This window comes from Dromiciops gliroides, chromosome 1, assembly GCF_019393635.1.
Source record: "Dromiciops gliroides isolate mDroGli1 chromosome 1, mDroGli1.pri, whole genome shotgun sequence".
NCBI classification, from domain to species: Eukaryota; Metazoa; Chordata; class Mammalia; order Microbiotheria; family Microbiotheriidae; genus Dromiciops; species Dromiciops gliroides.
In genome coordinates this window covers 25,992,492-26,012,238 of record NC_057861.1, presented here as the reverse complement: position 1 = coordinate 26,012,238, position 19,747 = coordinate 25,992,492, and the positions used below count along the sequence as shown (strand labels likewise).

At 48.5% G+C, this 19,747-nt stretch overlaps 1 protein-coding gene across 3 annotated transcripts in view; it reads right to left on the bottom strand.

Moving 5' to 3' along the window:
- Positions 1–423: 423 nt before the first annotated feature.
- Positions 424–19,747, bottom strand: part of RBM19 (RNA binding motif protein 19) — a 172,159-nt gene continuing 152,835 nt past the window's right edge. For all 3 annotated transcript variants that reach the window (XM_043979827.1, XM_043979828.1, XM_043979829.1), the window contains one exon: positions 424–1,058. The gene's annotated coding sequence lies outside the window, so the exon portion shown is untranslated. The remainder of the gene's footprint in view (positions 1,059–19,747) is intronic.

Genomic DNA, 19,747 nt, shown 5'->3' with positions numbered 1-19,747 from the left:
AGAGAGAGAGAGAGAGAGAGAGAGAGAGAGAGAGAGAGAGTGTGCACAGCACTGTTTCCAGGCGACACATGTAATCTGTTGCTGTCACACATACCCTTTCCCGTAAGACAGCGGGTCCCACTGGGAGAAGGGGCGAAGTGGAATATTTTATCAGCTGTGTACATATGTACAGGAGCCTGGTTGAAAAGCAAAACCTCTTTTTTCCTCTGAATAGGGGGAAAGAGGGAGGGACAAAGAGGTGGAGGCAATGGAGGGGGCTTATCTACATGGGGTGAACAACCAGTCTGTGCCCAGTGGACAACATTCCCACCCTTTCAGTCAAGTCCAGAAGGGAAAATCCACACGGATCGATGTTTTGGGGTGAGATAGTATAAGAAAGATCTGACTTCTTAAAAAAAGGAAGAAAATCCATTTGACACTTAATAATAATAATAAAAATAGACATTTAGTTAGCATTTTAAAAGATTTACAAAAATCTTTACACATACTCTCCTGTTTGCTCTCCATAACAACCCTGTGAGATGGGTAATGTTTCTAGTTTTCCCCATCTTACAGATAAGGAAACTGATTTCCAGTGGCTTGCTAAGGGTCACAAAGCTAATGTCAGGGGAGGAATTTGGATCCAGGTCTTCCTGACTCCAAATCCAGCACTCTGTCCACTATACTCAATTTGTTTATTTTTTAATAGGAGAGAGAATCCTTCAGGGCTTGAGACCTGTTGTTCTTTCATGCCCTGACTTAAAGGACCATCCTTCAAGATGTGAATTTCAAGACTCCATCTTGCTCTTCTTGCTAGAAGACTTTTTGTGCCAGGAGTAAATTCCTCTCCACAGAATTGGTTCCAAATGTGAGGGTTGGGGTGGGGAGGATGTGCAGCGATTGGGTTGAGAAAATTTGGTCTTCCACAGCTGTGTCTGCATCGTTGGAGGCCATAATGGGGTGAATCTGGATGGTAACAGGTGAGTGTGTCTTCCTCTCCATTTCAAACAAACCAGGGCTAGAAGACAGGAAGGAACCAGCTCTCTCCAGAGCCTTGCTGAGAAGGACCAGCTGTGTACCTAAGAGGCAAAGGTAAAGAAAAGAAAAAAAGAAAAAGAAAAAGAATGAGATCAGACACCATTACTGATCATAGTTAGAAAGTACCCAGCCTTGGAAATAGCCACTAGCTCAGTTACCCAGGGAGATCAGCTATTTCTAACAAGTGACTTGAAAAGGAAATGCTACCCAGGCACCTTTGGCGAGGAGGGTGAGCCAGTGATAATTCTGTGAGGCACTTCATAATGACTGAAACTGGTAAGATATAGATTCTATTCTGGGGGATCAGCAGAAGTGGCTGGTCACTCTAAATACTGGGCCATGGGTATGTCTCTAAACAGGCACATGTATGAAGAGGTCTGGGGACAGAATGTGGAACTGACCAACTTCTCCCCAGTCCCCAAACACACAGAGATGAGCAGGTTGGGGAGCTCTCTCTGAGCTTATGAAAAAGTTTGTGGAATAAAAAAAAAATAGTAAGAAAGAGAGAGGAAGAGAGAGGCAAAGTAGGATGGGAAAAATGAGAGGGGGAAAAAAAAGAAAAGAAAAAAAAAAGGGAGGTGGAAACGAGTGAGCCCATCTGGGCAATGCATCACATTGAAATTGTCCCGCATTAAAAATTCACCAGCCAGTGAATTTTCAAGGGATTTGTAGTAATTAGATGACAAAATGCCTGCAAATCTCAGGCTTGCCAAAGATGTTACTCAGGGGTCAAAGACTCCACACTTTCGGCTGGGTAATTTGTAAGTGTCAATCACACACAGCCATCAGAGAGAAGGAAAAGATCTAACCGCGGAATTCTAACTAAGTCCAATGTTCTTGCCTTCAGCCACCCCATCGGCTGCTATCATCTCCCCTTCACTTCATCCCTCCCCCCACTTCCCCCGCAATCGCCTTCCCCTCTTTTATCAGAGGCACAGACGGTCTGTGGCTTCACAAGGGACTTGGAATGGAGCCGGCCCGACGTCGAACCCAAGTTTGTAACTTCTCCCTTTTCCCCAATAGATTTTTTGGGTGGTTTTTAAGGTTTTCTTTTCTTTTAAATGCAATTTTATTATTTTCCCCCCCCAGGAACAAAAATCTATTTTCTCTCCCTCCTACCTCTTCACCAGAAAAAAAATCCCTATCAGATTTTTAAAAATCAAAATCTCTGCATGTTTTACTACTCAACTCTCCCTCTCCCTCAAATCAACCCTGATTTCAGGAAACGATATTGCTCAGTAAAGGACAATTCCTCAGATTTCTACTATTTCTGAGGACCATAGTTTCAGAGCTTGAAGGATACCTGGAGATCGCACCGAGTCCAACACATCTTTACATTACAAATGAGGAAACTGAGATCCAAGAATGTTAGGGGATCAGTTCAGGGTCACAGAGCCAAAATTTTAATCCAATCAATCAATCCATCCATCAATCAGCATTTATTACACACCCACTACATTCTAGGCACAGTTCCAGGCATCAGGGATACAAAGACAAAAATGAAAGAATGCCTGGCCACAAGGAACTTACATTCAGGAAGGGTAGGGGTTCTTAATTTAGGACCCATGATTTTTTTTTTTTTTCATTTTGATAACTGCATCTTGGCATACTTGGTTTCCTTCGTAATCCTGTTATTTTATCTTATGCCTTTAAAAATATAATTCTGGGGAGGGACAGAATTTGGAACTCAAAACTTTAAGTAAAAATGTTCATTATTAAAAAATCCCCAAGAAAACAAATCAAAAACCCAAACAAACCATGGTTCTGAGAAAGCATTTTTAGGTTTCACCAGACTGACTGACTGCCCATGGGGTCCACAGCACAAATAAGGGAAAGAATTCAGATTTCCTGTTGCCTGGCTTTAAATCCAGGGCACTTTCCTCGGAACCAGGCTGCCTGTGTTATCATTGACCCTTCTATCCTGCTGACAGCCCAATTCTTGCATCCAATCAGAGGATTAACAATAATATTATTAATCTATAAGATTAGTAATAATCAACAACAATAGGAACCATGATATGTATTATATAGTGATTTGATGCCTCACAACAACCCCAAGGGGCTCAATACTCCAGGTGCTATTATGCAAAGTGGGGCTCTGAAAGGGTTGTCACTAGGTCATCCGGCCAGTTAGGAATCCATCCCGACTCTGATTCTGAAGGTTCTCCACACTCAGCCATCACAGCTCATCAGACCCACACCCCTCATTTGACAGGAAGCACTGCTGTAGTGAAGGTCAGGTATGCCAATGACCGTTAAGAAAGGGGGAGACAAACATAGAGTAGAGATCTGCTCCTTGAAGTTTCCTACCTTTAGAACCCAGGGGGCATTCTCAACTCTACCCTCCTGCCGGCCAATCAACATTTATTAAGCACCTACTATGTGCAAGGCTCAGTGCAAATCTGGCTCCTGACTTTGTGCCCTGGAGAGATGTGCTCATCAGCCAGGACTTTTTGTTTGAAATGTTATCGGGGTGGGAGGGGCACAGGAGAGAGGAGCCAGAAAATGCTCCTATTTGATGCTCTGCCCCTGGGCACACGCCACTTTTCGAGGGGAGGATCTCATTCCATTGACTCTTTCTGATTAAAAATTTTCTGAAGGGAATAATGGGTTGGGGGCCTCCCAAAGGGAAAGTGTCTGTCATTACATGTTTTCCAGGAACTCTTGGCTTGCCTGAAGCACGGGTTGAAAGCCAATGTTCTCCAAAGCCTCCTCCTGCTCCCTCCCTTTTCTCGTCCACCAGCTGAGGCTGGCCGGAGCCTTCCTCCACTACCTGCCAGTGCTTGTCAGTTTCTAGACTCTCAGGACTGAGAGCTGGGGGTGGAAGGGTGGCCCTTAGAAGTCCCTAATCTGATTTTTCCGTTTGACAGATGTGGAAATGGACCCAGAGAAGGGGAGGGGCTTACTCAATGACAGACAACCCCCCCCAAAGCAAAATCCTCAGAAAACAAAGTCTAGGGGCAGCTAGGTGGCGCAGTGGATAGAGCACCGGCCCTGGATTCAGGAGTCCCTGAGTTCAAATCCTGCCTCAGACACTTAACACTTACTAGCTGTGTGACCCTGGGCAAGTCACTTAACCCCAACTGCCTCACAAAAAAAAAAAAAAAAAAAAAGTCTTCCAAGGGCCAGATGATGGGGGCCGCTTGTTTCAAAATCAAATTCCAACCAAGCACAAGTCTGAATACTTGTTCTTAGCATTTGTTTATGCAGGTGTCCCCCAGTTTATGTGACCCTGACATAAGACAATACAGATTTAGACAAAAATGAGTCAGGGGGTGAAGCTTCACTTTATAAAAGAATTCAAAATAAGATCATCTTCCCTTTACTCAAGCCCCTGCTAATAAGGTGGCCTCCTAGTGGATGGAGCTCTGGACTTACAGTCAGGAAGACCTGGATCAAACCTGGCCTCAGATACTTACTAGCTGTATGACCCTGGGTGAGTCACTTCACCTAATGGATGCCTCAGTTTCTTCAGTTTTAGAATAAGGGAGGAAATGGACCAGAAGAAACAGTCTTTGAAGTCCTTCCCAAATCCAGATGCAGGATGCTAGAGTCGCACACAGCTCTTGAAATGTGTGTGCCCGATGAGGGCAGTCATTTCCTTAGTACTGAACGCCACACCTCTCACCATGCAGTCCAAAACACCATTGATGTTTATGGCAAACATATTGTACTGTCAACTTCTATTGCGCCTGGGACAACTAAAACTCTGTGTGTGTATACATACGTACACATGTGTATACACAAGTTTTTTCAGATGAGCAGCTGTCTAATCTCTTTGTTGGTTAATTTTTGGGGGTGAGAGAGGAGGGAGGAAGAAGGGCCTGTCAAAGTGATGGGTGATTCTCTATCCTTCGCCCCAGCTTGGCACCTCCATCACGGGGCCTTCTCACCAGGTCTAACTGAGTGGGGGATTTACTCGAGGGGAAAATGAGAAAGTGGCTGGTGCTTCTTGGGAAGTGCCGGACAAGTCCTTTTGAGTGCCCACGTAAAACTCTCTTCAGTGCTAGATGAGGAAGAGTAATAGTGAGTCCTCCGACCTGCAGGCGAACACAGGCGGCACCAAATGAATCCTTTCCAGGCTGCCGGGGATATATCACAAAGACTAAGCTCCCTGCTTCTAATACAATAAAAATTATTAACAACAACAACAAGTTGAGGTCATCCATTCTCCAAGCCCCTCATGAATATCTCCGGCCTCCACCGCTCGGCTTCGAGGGCCAGATTCCAGGGCTTGTCAGTAAAAAAAGGACAGCCTGGACAGAGGAAAGGACACGGTGCCCTCTGGACACAGAGGACCAGGGTTCAATTCTGCCTCCTTCTGCTCACTCATTCTGTGACTTGGGCAAGTCAGTTGCATCCCCCTGGGCCTCATCTGCAAAATTTTAGTTTATAGTTATGGTAAGAGTTAAGAGTTTTGGGGAGGTGACCCATACAGCCTCTGAATTCTCTTCCAATTCCAGGTCTAAGGTATTATGGGAAGAGCAGTCCATTTGCAATTAGAGGCTTGGGTTCAAATCCCTGCTCTGGCTAGAACCCAAGTCTCCTTCCTTCATCCATGCCCAGTGTCTCTTCCCCATGCCACCTCCATTATGATCATCTTAGCTGACAGTAGGGTGTGTTAATGGTCTTTAACGTCCCCTCCCAGCACTGACTATCCATGTCAGGGCTTTCCTAGTGCTGCCCTTCAGGGCTCTATGCTTCTAGACCAGAGCATCTTCCTTAGTGGCAGGCAGGTATAACACATGCTCAGATACAGCGTTTGCCTCTGCAGAACAGCTGCTTCTGAGACAGCAGCAGAGGCGTCAGAGTAGCAAGCTGCCCTGCGCCCCTCAGCTGCTCCATCTGCACAATGGACACTGGGCCACTGATTCGGTGGAGCCCACCTGATCTCTGGCTGTAGGCAGCAGTGAGGCAGTCCTCAAGACACCCCACCTTCCAGGTTTACATGCACGGGGCTTGGTCACCTCCCCAGTGTGCAAAAACTGACAACTACTCTTGGACCTGTTATGGTAGAAGAATAACCTGTCCCCTGAAGACAACTCTAGTGGCCTGGGGAGGGTGAGCTCCAGTCAGTGTACTAACCAGCAGTGACCAAGGGCCCTGACTGCCCACACTGGGAGCGTCATCACCCTGCTGGAGATGCAGACCTTCTCCTTCCCAGTAGCCACAAGCTGGGGAAACGGGCATTTCCCCTGCTTCTCCCAGGTGCAGAAATGAAGTTACACTGGACCCTCAGAATGAAAACCGGAATCGTCCCACCCCCTCCCTCGAGTATTCTTCCCTTCTGAGATCACTTAATAACCTTTTACAGAAGAGGAAACTGAGGCTGGGGAGATGAAGTGAGCTGGCCCAGGGTTGTAAAAAGTACTAAGTGGTGGGGGTGTCTTCCAACCCCCAAACCTGCAGTCTTTTCAATTCAGCACGTTGTCCAGATCCAAGTTTTTTTAAACTGTGGGTCGTGACCCCATATGGGGGTTGTGAAAAATCCGGCAGCAAATGTTTGACTTGTTTACCTATTTTATACACCTACATACTGGGGGTGGTGTCAATTTCTCAGGTGAAAATGGGTCGCGAGTGGAATGACCGAGCCCCACAATCCAAATGGAAATTTCTCTGAGTGCATTTCAAGGACCGTCTGCTATCATGTCTCCAGATTTCCATGTAGCTTACTGGGGCTCAACACTACCCTAAGACTCAGGGTGTCCCGTACCCACATTCATTGCAGGAGCACCCTTTAAAGCAGGCTTCCTGAGTGGAAGCATGATCGCCCTGAGATCAGGGGCCTGGAAGTGACCATTCAGTCAATCGATAATAAACCAGAAGAAGCCACGCAAGAACACTCTCAAGGTCTCTCTGAAGAACTCTGGAATTAACTGTGAGACACGGGAGACCCTGGCACAGGACCGCCTGGCATGGCGTGCCCTCATCAGAGAACTGTAGCGGCCCAACAGAAATGGGAGATGCGCAAATGTAGAGAATCCAGCCCAGATGTTCCCATGGAAGATTTGTGCCCAACCTGTGGTAGAGCATTCCGAGCTCCTCTTGGTCTGATCAGCCACAGTCTGACACACTAACTTGACTCCGACACACTGACATCACTTTGGTCATCTCGGAGGACAAAGGACAACCAACCAAACTTCAAGGACCCACTATGTGCCACGCAATTCACCAAGTACGAAGCACCAACTATGGGCCAATAGGGACACAAACATTTCAGAAAGGACAGCTGGAAATCAAAGGCTGAGTCAGAGGGTTTCTGAAGCCACCTGGTCCCACCTAGGCAATTTGGGCCTCCACACTGGCCTAAGGGTCAGGTACCCAACCGGGCAGAGGTCAGTAAGCAGAGCCGCTGGGATTCAAACCTAGGTCCTCTGTCTTCAGATTTGGCCATTCTCCCATCCTCAAGTCTTGCCCTCCAGGGGTTTCGACCCCATGGGGTGGGGGGAAGGAACATGCTTATTACACGGTGCCCAGAACATGCCTGTAACATGCTTATACAGCTAAGTATCATGTGAGGCAGAGAGTGAGGAGGGATTCAGAGAGAGCTCTGGGGATGTAAGAGGAGGCAGAGCCTGCTTGACTTTGAGGGAGGAACGGACTACCAGGGCTTGATCAGCTTTTTCTCCCTTGGGGGTCTGATGGCCAGTCATGATTACTTCTGGGGGTGCCACGCCCAGGTCCCCTGATCCAGACCCAGCCGACTGCTGGATCAAAGGCCCAGGTAGGGGAGGATGGGAGGGAGAAGCTGCTTATCGAAGGCAAATGTCCTCCAAACAATTAGGGAATTCAGCAAAGAAAATAGTATTATGCTGGCAAGGTAAAGGATTAAGTATGATTTATTCTCTGCTAATCCCCCCTAAGCATCTGTTAAAAACAGGAACACAGATCTCCAGTCTAACAGACAGACAGAGGGAACACCCTGCCCCAGCAGGCTACAGGCAGAGGGACCTAGGGATGGCGGTGGCGGTGATGGGTGAGAGGGGAAATTTCCACTAACAGCAACTCTCTTCTTGTCCTATTACCTCTCCATAGCCTCACTTGTGAACTTCCTGGCCCTCACAACAACACTCTCCTTGAGGACAGGGGCTGTACTTTGCCTCCTTTTTATCCCTAGTGCTTAGCACAGTCCTAGCATGCCGTAGGCACTTAATAAATGCAGACTGACTGGTTACTTATGGGCCCTCTTCTCAGCCTTAGCCCCACCTCCTAGCAGCCCCAGCACTGATTCTACCACCCACTACCTCTGTGACCTGTGGGCAAGTCATTTCCCCGAGCCTCAGTGTCCTCACCTGCAGAATTAGGGGGCCCCTGGAGCTTCTGTGGATTCATGTTCTAACATTCTAGGTGTCAGCAAGTCGTTCTTCCACACTCTCCGGAGATGCCCAAGGTTGCCTCTGATACTACATGCATGGATTATGGCATTTCCCAGTCAGAAGCCCTGAATTGGGAAGGCAGGGAGCTGGGTTCAAGGTCAGACCCTGCTCCTTGATCCCTGTGTGACCTTGGGCTCTGAGTCACTTTGGTTTTTCAGTTTTTTCATCTAGGCCTGAGGCTCCTTCCAGCTCTAGAACTGAGATCGGTGGTTCTGTGAATGTCTCTAAAATGAAGGGTGGGGGGTGGGCTAGATAATCTCTGGTTAAGAATCCTCTCCAAGGGAAACTGACCAAGCATCCCCACAAGGGGTCACCCAGCTCTTGGCTGGAGGCCTCCAGTGCGGGGCTGGGGGTCTCCTACCTCCCAAGGGGGCCCCTTCTTGTAGTCAGCTCCACTCAAAGCTCTTTATTCCTGCTCCCCTGTATCATGCTAAAACATGTCTCCACCACTCTCACCCACTGCTCCTGCTGGGATGAGTCCCCTCTAGGGAATCAACTCCCAACCCGGCAAACTTTCATCTCTCCCCCACCCCCTGCTGTTTTTAGGAGCCTCGGCCTGGTTTCTCTGCCTGCTGTCATCCTTTGGCACCAACAGGAGAACAGAGCAGCGGAAAGAGGGAGAGGACTTCCTTCACAGCCCAGCTGTGGTGCCTGGGTGACCTTGGGTAACTTGTTTAACCTTTCTGGGTCTGTGTTCTCATCTGTATGACATGGGGATTAAATAGACCACCCCGAGGCTCTTGCTCAAAATCCTTAAGTGTGTGAATCTCCACCAGGAAAAAACGATTTAGGACCCACTCCCCTTTTGGTTCGGTCCCTGATCCTGAGTCGGAAGCTTTCGAAGGGAAGGGGGATCACCTCTGGGCACCGTGACATCACCCTTCACTGGCTCTGGCCAGGGGCCTTGGGGGTGTAATCTAGCCGCCCCTGCCCCAGCTCTGACAGAAAAGGACAGCAAACAAAGGCATAAATCATTCTGCTGCCTGCCCTGGCTGGGGCAGGAGCCGATCACAGCCGCCCAACATCCTGGCGGAGGGTGCTGGCGGGTCGCCCCCCGTGGGTGGAGGGCCCCGCAGCTGCCCCGCTCGCTCCCTCTCCACTCCAAGCTGGGTCCTGTGCTCTCTGGGCTTGGGGGCAGGCACCTTGCTGGGCCCGCTTTGCTTCGCAAGTTTCAGGCATTGCAGTCACATTCTCCTCACACCTGCCCCTGCTGATGCTGCCTGCTCGTCTCTCTCCCCTAGTCCCAGTTTGGGGTGAAAGCCTTCCTTATTAGTCAATCTGGATCCCCATTTACTGCGAATTACCTAGCTTGATTGTTATTCATGAGTGGATAAATCTGAAATCTCAGCCGGCTGCCATGTGATTCCCTCCGTCTCCCGAATGCAGAAGACTCAGGAGAAAACAGGAGAGCTCGCGTAGCCTTGACACGCCGTATCAATCTCCGCAGACAGGGATATCTTTTTGAAAGTGGCTGGCTCGCCGCTATAATTCAATTCCGCACCGACTGTCAGGGAGATGGGAAAATGGAGGTGCTGGGTGGGAGGGGGGGTTCCGGAAAACTGGGGGTTCAGACCTTGCTATCGACGGCAGATGGGGGAGGAGAAGATCCTGGGCGGGGGGTGAGGGGAAGCCTAAGACCCCCCCCCCCCCCAGCGCTCTCTGAATGCTAACACCACGAGGAAGAGGCACTGAGGTTGTCTGTGGGATGATGAGAGAATCTGACAGGGCGAGATAGCGGGAAGTGTCTAGGGCAGCTATGGGGTGCCCACTTCGACAAGAGAGGGCAGGGAGGGCTTGGAAATTGGAAAGGAGCTGGAGTACGGCGAAAGCTCATTACACAGAAAATGTGAGGGACAGGGCTGGGGAGAAACGAGCTAAAACAAACCCACGGATGCTGCCTTAACCAGATAGCAGCGCTGGGGGCTAATCTAATAGTTATCAGAGAACAATGGGGTGGTGAGTCAACCGGGAGGTTTAGAGGCTGCTTAGGATGACAAGCTACCGCAGGTCCCCAGTCCGGAGGATCACAGGCCAGAGGGGCTGGCAGTGACCTTAGGAAACATGAGGTGCCCAGAAGGGAACTTATCAGCCTGGCAGCCAACCGGTCAATAGGACTGTATTAGGTGCCTACTATGTGCAAGGAACTGTGGTAAAGTACGGTAAGGGAGTCTCTGCCCTCAACCAGCTCACATCTGAAAGGCAGAGACCTACTATAGGATAATAACCAGATACAAACAAGATGGAAGGCAATCACAGTGAGAAGGCACCAGCAGCTATGATAGGGATCTAGGTTTGGGCTGAGGTCTTGATTTCGTGTGTGTATATGTATGTATAGTGTCTTTCTACTATATTCTCACTGATTGACCCTGAATAAATATATCCCTGAAATAACCTGAAAGATGAGATTTCTTTTAAGGGAGAAACACGAGTCACACCATTCTTACAAGAGCCTGAAGGGTGAACCATGTATATTAAAATAAACCTCTATTGGGATATCCAAAACACTGGGTATAGAAGCAGGAAGAAGCAGGTGCTGGTCAACCACGTGGGCACTACAGTTTTAGACATAATAGCAATGATGGTGATTGTTACTAGTGTTATTACCGAGAGCTAATATACCATAGTGCATACAGGGTGGCCCCTAGAGAAAGAAAGACCTAAGTTCCAATCCTGCCTTTGACATGACAGTTATGTGACCATGGCCGAGTTGTCTAACCTCTGAGCCTCAGTTATCCTCATGTGTAAAATGGGATACTAAAAGCTGTGCCTTCCTCACAGTGCTGGGGTAGAGAGATAGTAATATGTGCAAAGTACTCAGTGAATAGAGGGGCATTCTATAAATGTTGAAAATAATCATGACGATAATAAGATTTAGTCTGGCCACTTTTTTTCTTTTTTTTTTTTTGGTGAGGCAATTGGGGTTAAGTGACTTGCCCAGGGTCACACAGCTAGTACTTGTTAAGTGTCTGAGGCCGGATTTGAACTCAGGTCCTCCTGAATCCAGGGCTGGTGCTCTATCCACTGCGCCACTTAGCTGCCCCTAGTCTGGCCACTTTCCATTGTTGGGCAGAAGGTTGTGAGGAAAGTGTCCGTGCGGGAAATCTTTTTACCAATGCAGATTTGATGACTGTGTTAAGTGTTGGATGGGAGTTCCACGGGAGGCTGGGGGTGGGGTATGAAACTCCCCCCACAGAAAGAGATCTGCAAATATAACCTCTTGGTACCCAGATAGTTATCTCTAATACTAATTGGGAAACTACATCAATGTAGATTGGGAACAATTCTCCAACTCAGTCTTGGAGAGGGTGAGTAACCCGCCGGGGGGTCATCCAGTCACTGGGAGTCAGAGGGAAGATTCAAACCGACGTCCTTTTGTTTCCAGAACTGGCCCTCAAGTACTATGCCATTCTGTGCCTCAATAACGATAATGATAAAAAGAAGAATTATTATTTTTGTTGCTCTTTCTAAAGCCTACAGCACTGTGGAACTTGGGTAATTGGACAACATTCTCTGGCCCACCTGAGTACGAACTGGAGTTGGGATGGACCAAGGAGCGCAGGAGAGACAAAGGGATCCGAGCCCTCCAAGTAAGAGGAAATGAGATTGCCAGAGCTGGTTTCCACCTGGGTGCCTGGAGAAAGCCATCTGAGTCCCTTGGCAGTGCCTGACACTCCCTGAAGACTGGCTGAGAACAACAGCAATCAGGAAGATTAAATTCACCTTCCAAGTTTGAATTTGATTTTTAATAGCAGGGGAATTCTGGGGCTCCCCTGGCAAGAAATCTTTGAATATCTTGTTTCCTCTGAGTACAGATTCAGGACTACCTGGGAAGACACGCAGGCCCCCCCTTTCCACACCTGCCTGTAGTCCTCATTAGCCTGCCAGGCAGCAGCTTTCCAATTTAGAAGGCAGGGGGAAGATTTGCTTCTGTGGGACCCCCAATTCTAGGCCTAGAGTATCCAGCCCGAGCAAAAAATTCAACAGGAATAATAATGAAGGGGACTGTGTTTTCAAAGGATCTTTTTTCCCCCCCTAAGGGTTCAAAGTTCTCTGACAAGGCTCTTTTGGCCAGATGTGGCAGAACCAAAGCTTTAAGCAGACTACTCCTCCACTGGAGGCTGACTGTGCTGGGGGGGGGGGGCGCGGCACAATTACTGGGCAGGAAGATCCCCCAAAGGAGACAGAGAAGGCACAATATTGGTGCATTAACGTTTCTGCGTGTGCTGAGCCTGTCATTTTTTCTTGGCCGGGACTCTTGACCTGAATTCTGGGCCCTTCATGCCACACATGTGGTCTCAGGTCCAAGGGCACAAAGGGACTTAGAGGTTATCTGTTCCCACTCTCTCATTTCCTGATTTGGGACACAGACAGCATTCAATGAGGAGGAACCTGGGGCTCAGTAAGTCCTATTGCCCAGGCTCATACTGGTAAGTGGCAGAGGTGAGATTGGAATCCAGGTCCTCTGAATTCCAACATCCCAATCCAATGCTTTCCCACGATGCCTCACAACCTCTCCGTATTGTTTTCCTCTAGAAGAAAAGAAGTTACTCCGTGTGTGTGTGTGTGTGTGTGTGTGTATTTTTCTTATCTTCACACTAGGTGCTTAAAGATTTGTGGAATTAAATTAAGCAACTGTTCTCAAAATGGCAAAATGAGCCCACAGAAAAACTGGGATTATAAAATATCTCCTGAGCGCTGGAGTTTGAAAAAGTCTGCCCACTAGACCACACTGCCTTTGTCGATCCTTTTTTTTGGTGAGGCAGTTGGGGTTAAGTGACTTGCCCAGGGTCACACAGCTAGTAAGTGTCAAGTGTCTGAGGCCGGATTTGAACTCAGGTCCTTCCGACTCCAGGGCCAGTGCTCTATCCACTGCACCACCTAGCTGCCCCTAGTCTGGCCACTTTCCATTGTTGGGCAGAAGGTTGTGAGGAAAGTGTCCGTGTGGGAAATCCCTTTTTTAAAATCAGAGCAGAGAGGCTATAATAATCTTTTACAGGATCTTGGAGCTATGTGGCACATTTGCCTAAGGAGCTGCTTTGAGGGACAAATAAAACTGGGGAAACAGAGAGCTACAAGATGGAGTCCTAAGTCATAGGGCAGTGGGGAGAGGAAGGCTGTTAGTGCCCCCTCCCCAACTACCTTGTATTTATTCTCTATATGCTTATATATGCATCTGTTGACTCTGTTATTGAACGTAATCACTCTGAAAGCAAGAATTTTTCTTGGTGGGGGGTATCCCCAGGGACATATGAGAGATGTACGGGATAGAGGGAATATCTGGGATTGAGTTTTGCCTCTGCCACATCTTGGCTGGGTAATTCGGGGCGGGGGGGGGGGGGGACGACACACAAGCCATTTAACCCAGTGTACTCTGGGCAACTCCCTAAGACTCTAAGTTCAGAGAAGATAATGATGAGCACTGAAAGAGGAAATTTTCTCAACTGGTAGCTTCCTATACCAATGAAGAGACAAGCCCAGACATTCTCATTACTCACACCCAGGAAGCAGCACAGAACATCCTTGGCATCTAATGAATGTTTGTTGATTGACTGACTGCTCTCTCCATAGAGGAGAGGGGGTGGTAGGAAGAAAGGGGAGCCGCGTTCCACTTTGCCACTTGGAAATGGAAGGGAAGGCCCTGATAGAACACCGGAAGTTGTTTAAGGGAGTGAGCTTCTTGATAGTAAGGGATAGTCCCAGACTGTGCCGGAAGAGAGGAAGCAAGGCCTTCTCTATTAGACTGGGCCTCAGCCTACAGAGGCTGATGATTTGGAAATCTCACTATGCCTTTGTAGTGGCTGGGCCCCTTGAGACCAGGGGTTATCAGGGACCACTCTGGCAGCCTGGGGAGGCCTAAGGAGCCCTGCTCAGAACGAATCAAGTAAAATACAAAGGACAGCAAAAGAAAACAACTAGACTGAAATAAAGACCATGAACTAAGATGGGAGGGGTGGCGCTGGGGGCTCAGGTTAAAAGCCCCCCTGCTCCAGACAATGGAATCAAACTTGCAAAGCACGATTTTGTCAGAGATGCTATGAACACCTTAGCATTTGCCTAGCCACTGGGTGGGCAGTGACTGACCCTTGCTGCCCCATCCCCAGCTGGTCATGGTTTCTGCTCAAATCACCTTATATTAGGTTAATTGTGTATATGTTGCCGTCAAGTAGAATGGAGGTTTCTTGAGGAATGCCCTCCTTTTTTAACTGTTTCACCAGCTCCTTGAACACAGGGTGTGTAATAAATTTTTGCCTAGCACGACACACTGCAGTCAGTCCTTAGGATGTAAAATGTTTTTTGGGTGAAGGGGGTGCTGTGGTGCACAGAGCGCCAGGCCTGGAGTCAGGAAGATGAGTCTTCCTGAGTTCAAATCTGCCCTCAGACACTTACTGGCTGTGGTACCCTGTTTGCCTCTCAGTTTCCTCACCTGTCAAATGAGCTGGAGAAGGACATGGCAAATCCCCCAAATGGGGTCATGAAGAGTTGGACACAACTGAAAAACGACTGAACAAAACCAAGGACAACAGATGCATAGATCGCGAGCTAGAGGGAACCTTAGAGGCCACCTAGTCTAATTCTCCCCAACCCCCCAATTTTAGAGATGAGCAAAGCAAGGATGACAGGCATTAAGTGACTTGCCCAAGACCACACAGGTAGTAAGTGGTAGAGCTTGGTCTGATTCCCAATACAGTGCGATTCCCACTGTACCATGCTGCTTTCTTATTGTAGGGGCACAAAGAGGGAGGGTTGTATTAAGAGCCTATTGTGTGCTAAAGGCTTTACCATTATTATCCCATTTGATCCTCACTACCACCCTGGGAGGGAGGTGCTGTTATTTTCCTCATTTTGCCACTGAAGAAACGGAAGCAAACTGAGGTTAAGTGACTTGCCCAGGGTCACACAGCTAGTGAGTATCTGAAGCTGAATATGAACTCATACCTTCCTGACTCCAGGTCTGGTGCTCTATTCACTGTGATGCCTCACTGGTGCAACTCGGGAGAAGGCTGTATTCTGCAGTTATCATGGGAAGGACCTTGGGGCAGGCGGGGGGGGGGGGGGGGGGGGGCGGAGACGGACAGTATGCAGTGATGGCGGTGATGGCTACTGAGATGCAGCATGCCATAGTGGGCAGAGGAGCTGGATTTGGAGTTAGGAAAAACTGGGTTCAAAACCCACCTCAAATATTTACTAGCTTTGTGAGCCCGGGCCAATTGCCTAACTAAGATGGGAGGGGTGGCGCTGGGGGCTCAGCCTCAGTTTCCCCATGTGTAAAATGGGGAGGGGTGGGGTTAGACTGACTGGTTAGTTTCTAAGGTCCCTGATGATTCTAAATCTCTATTATGTAGCAGTTCTGGGATGTAGGGGTAGTCACCCTTGCCCACAGGTTATGTGAGCGTACATGAAGGCTTTAGTTCTATCCATCCAGCATCTGGGAAGAGTCAAAATTGGCCCTGAAGGGGCCAACTGGGTTAAGGGAGTTTATTATGATTTATTAAGAGATTCAGGAGCTGTGCTAGGTGAGTGGGATAATAGGAGACAAAATGGTCCCTGCTCTAAAGAAGTTTACATTATACTAGGGAGGGATCTCTCTCTCTGTCTGTGTCTGTGTCTCTCTCTCTCTCACACACACACACACACACACACACACACACACACACACACACACACACACACACAGAGAGACAAAAGTATTTATAGCCAAGTGGATACAAGGTCATTTAAGGAGGGAGAAAGTATGACTGGAGATATTAAGAAGGAATTCTTATAGAAGAGGTGTCTAAGTTAGGGGAGCCTTAAAAAAAAGGCTCTGCATTTGAAGAAGAGGGGGCCAGGAGGAAGGGCACGCAGAGAACAGGGCTTGGCCTCAGTTTATCTGTTCTCGTCTCTGGAGCGTTTTACTTACTGATGCTCCAACGGTGACGTGGCTCAGGGACCCTCAGACACCCGTCTGGATGGATTCTGTACAGAACAACACAAGCCTACGCTCTCACTCAGCATCCACAGAGTAGATGTAAAGACTAGTCATCCAGTGTTCCTGTCAATATGTTGTCACTGAAAGGCTCCCAAGAGTGGGGGAATTTGAGACCAGCAGCTCGATCGCTAAATTAAGCTGCCTCCTTTTTTTTTTTTTAAAGACCCTGCAAACTTCACTGGTCAAAGACCAGCTGAGCGCCGTTTCCCCAGCAAAAGCCACCCCCTTAAAATTCTGGGCTGAATCCTAAATCCTCAGCCACCGCCTGCCCCTGAGACTCGGGGTGTCAGTCTTTTGCCTGCAGAGCAGTGTTGAGGGGCAATCGCTTGGGGCTCTAGGGGCCTAAGAAGCTCAGAAGATGGAAAGACAGAGGGATAAGATAAAGATGGTCATCATTCATTCCCACTGGAATGTAAGTTCCTTAAGGGTCAGATGGACTCCTTCCTTCCTTAATCCCTCTCTCCCTCCTTCTTTCTTTTCCTTCCTTCCTTCCTTCCTTCCCACTTCCTTCATAACATGGTGACCTGTGGCATCTGCTACTGTGACCCATTGTCTATTAGTTATTGTTTTTCATGTATTCTCGCCCTAACTTGTCTATAAGCTCCGTGAGTCTGCCTGCTGCTTCTGGGGAACGCTTTCCCTGTCAAAGTGGGGATTCCTCTGTGTATGGGTTCCCCATGGACCTCCCTTCCCAACCCTCAAATTCAGTGATTCTGCAGACCTAGCATCTAAGTGCTCAATAAACTGATGGAAAGGACCCCAGAGGTCATTTATTTAGTCTGATTCCATTTCATAGTGCTTAGGGCCCTGCCTGGCACAGAACAGGTGTTTAATAAATGGTTACTGATTGACTGGCACAGAGTGGGTGCTTCATAAATGCTGGATGACTTGTTGACCTTTGCAGAGGAAGAAACTGAGGCTCGGCAGGCAATGGGGAACAGGGGGAAGAGCGCTGGGCTTGGAGTCAGAGGGCCTGAGTTCCAATTCTGCCAGCTACTTGATCACCCGCGTGGCCCTAAGCAAACTGGGGAAGCTCATTTTGGCTCGTTTTGGAAAAGAAGGAGTTTAAGCAGATGATCTCCAAGGTGCTGCTCTTTGAGCAGGATAGAACAATGGAAGGAGGCTCCCATGCCCCCCCTCCTTCCCTCTCTTGGATGCACTTCTGAACACTGGACCACCCGGTGCAGGCCCATCACGCGTGGGCTGCTTCTGTCGCTGCTGAGGGTCTGCCTGCCATAAGTCTCTCCCCACTGCAGTCCATCCACCGGCCAAAGTGGTCTTCCTAAAGGGCGGGTCCTACCGTATCATCTCCCTAATTCAGAAAACTCCAGTGGTTTCCGGTCATCTTCATGATCCGATTCAAAAGCCTCTGCTTGTTTCCCGTCCGAAGCCCTTCAAAGCCTGGCTGACCCTGTGGCTCCCTCCACGTCTTCTTCTCCTCCTTCTACCTCCATCCCTTCCACCTTTGTTTGAGGTCTTCCCCCAGTAAAATGTAGGAATGCAGCTAGGTGGCTCAGTGGATGGAGTGCTGGGCCTAGAGTCAAGAAGACCTGAGTTCATCTAAATTTTACAAAAATAAATGCTGAAGACTATCTTTACATGTAATTTATATGCAATAATAAAATACTATCCAAAAATATAAAAGAAAGATCTGAGTTCAAATCTAGTCTCAGACACTCATTAGCTGTATGACCCTGGGCAAGTCACTTCACCCATTTGCCTCAATTTCCTCATCTACAAAATGATCTGGAGAAGGAAATAGCAAACCTCTCCAGTATCTTTGCCAAGAAAAGCCCCATGGACAGTATGGTCTACAGGGACACAAAGAATCAGACACAACCAAACAGCCACAGAATTAGAATGTAAGCTCCTTGGGGGAGAAGACGGCTTTTCTTTTTACTTCTATTTGTATCCCCAGTGCTTAGCACACAGCACGTGCTAATGGAATATCTTCTCCCTTGTCTGCTCAGAAGACCTGGGGTCACTTCCTGTTTCTGCCACTGACCGGCTGCAGGACCTCCAGCTAAGTCACCACCCACACTTCTCGTCTTTGGTTTCTCCATCAGTAAACTGAGGGAGGGGATGGCCTCCTTTTCCTCTTGGTTCTAAAGCACCATGGCTCCAGATGGCCACCCCCAAGTTCCTCCCTCACCCCAGGGGCTCCCCACTCTCAATGTCTGGCCCTGATCCACCAGTAGGCAAGGAGGGTGAGAGAGAAGTGGCAGAGGAGCCCAGGACACACACAGAAAGGGGGTGTTCCCTGATTCTATTAGACGGAGCAGGAATCTTAATTCCTCTGGTGCCTGTGATTCTATTCCCCTCAAATGATCTGAGAGATCCTTAAAGGGATCCTTCCTTGGACAAGTATTTTATTACGTGCCTACTATGTGTCAGGTATGACATCAGAGGCTGGAGAGACAAATATGGAAGCAAGCCAGTGGCTATCTTGGAGGTGTTTACATTCTGCTAGGAAAGAATTTAAAAAGGAAAGCAAATCCTACTTTTAAAGGCCAGAATAAGCAAATGTTTCTTCCTTCTCTCAAGGAGCCTGGAGGCAACTGCTGTTTCCAACTCTACCCGTCCAAAAAGCCAGTTTTTGGCTGAAGCCCAAGGATGGCACATTTCAGCCCCTAAAGATCATTTGCACAAAAGCCGCAATTAAGTCAAAGTGGGGGTTTATTAAGGAAGCCAGGATGAAATTTCTGCAAACGCTATAATTAGATCGCATCGTCCCTCCAATTTAGCCACTAAACCACAAGGACCCGTGGCCTGGTAGATGGTGCTGGAGCAGTCTTGCTCCCTGTCTCTGATGGTGAGCGCCTCCAGCCCCAGAACACTCATCGGGACAAAGCAAATGGCAACGCAGGGGAAGAAGGGGTGGCCACTCTGCTGATTGGGGGCAGGGGCAGGGGCAGGGGCAGGGATCTTCTGTGCTCTGCTCCCTCCTTGTAGTCAGGCTGTGGAGATAAAAGAAGGCTGAGGCAGAACAGAAGACAGAAACTTCCTGACAAGGAAGGCTTTGTCCCAGAGCAGAACGGGAGGTCTACGAGCAAAGTATGGGTGACCGCTTGTAAAGAAGAGTATGGTATCTGTAGGTATTGAGTTGACAGAGCACCTTGAAGGCCACAGTTTTACAGATAAGGTAAAACAACTTCCCTGGGGTCACACAGGCAGGATATAGAGCCCTGTCCTTCCTATGATGGCTACGTTCCTCCCAGAACCTTCGTTTTCAGGAAGAACCTCTATTTTCAGGTTGTGCTCAGGTCAGCATTGCTCACCCCTTCAGTCCCTGGACAGCTCCACTCCTATTTCTCCACCCTTCTCACCTTGGATGATCCCTGTGGCCCTGGCCCCTCCAATTGGCTAAGATTTGGAAGAAGTGCGT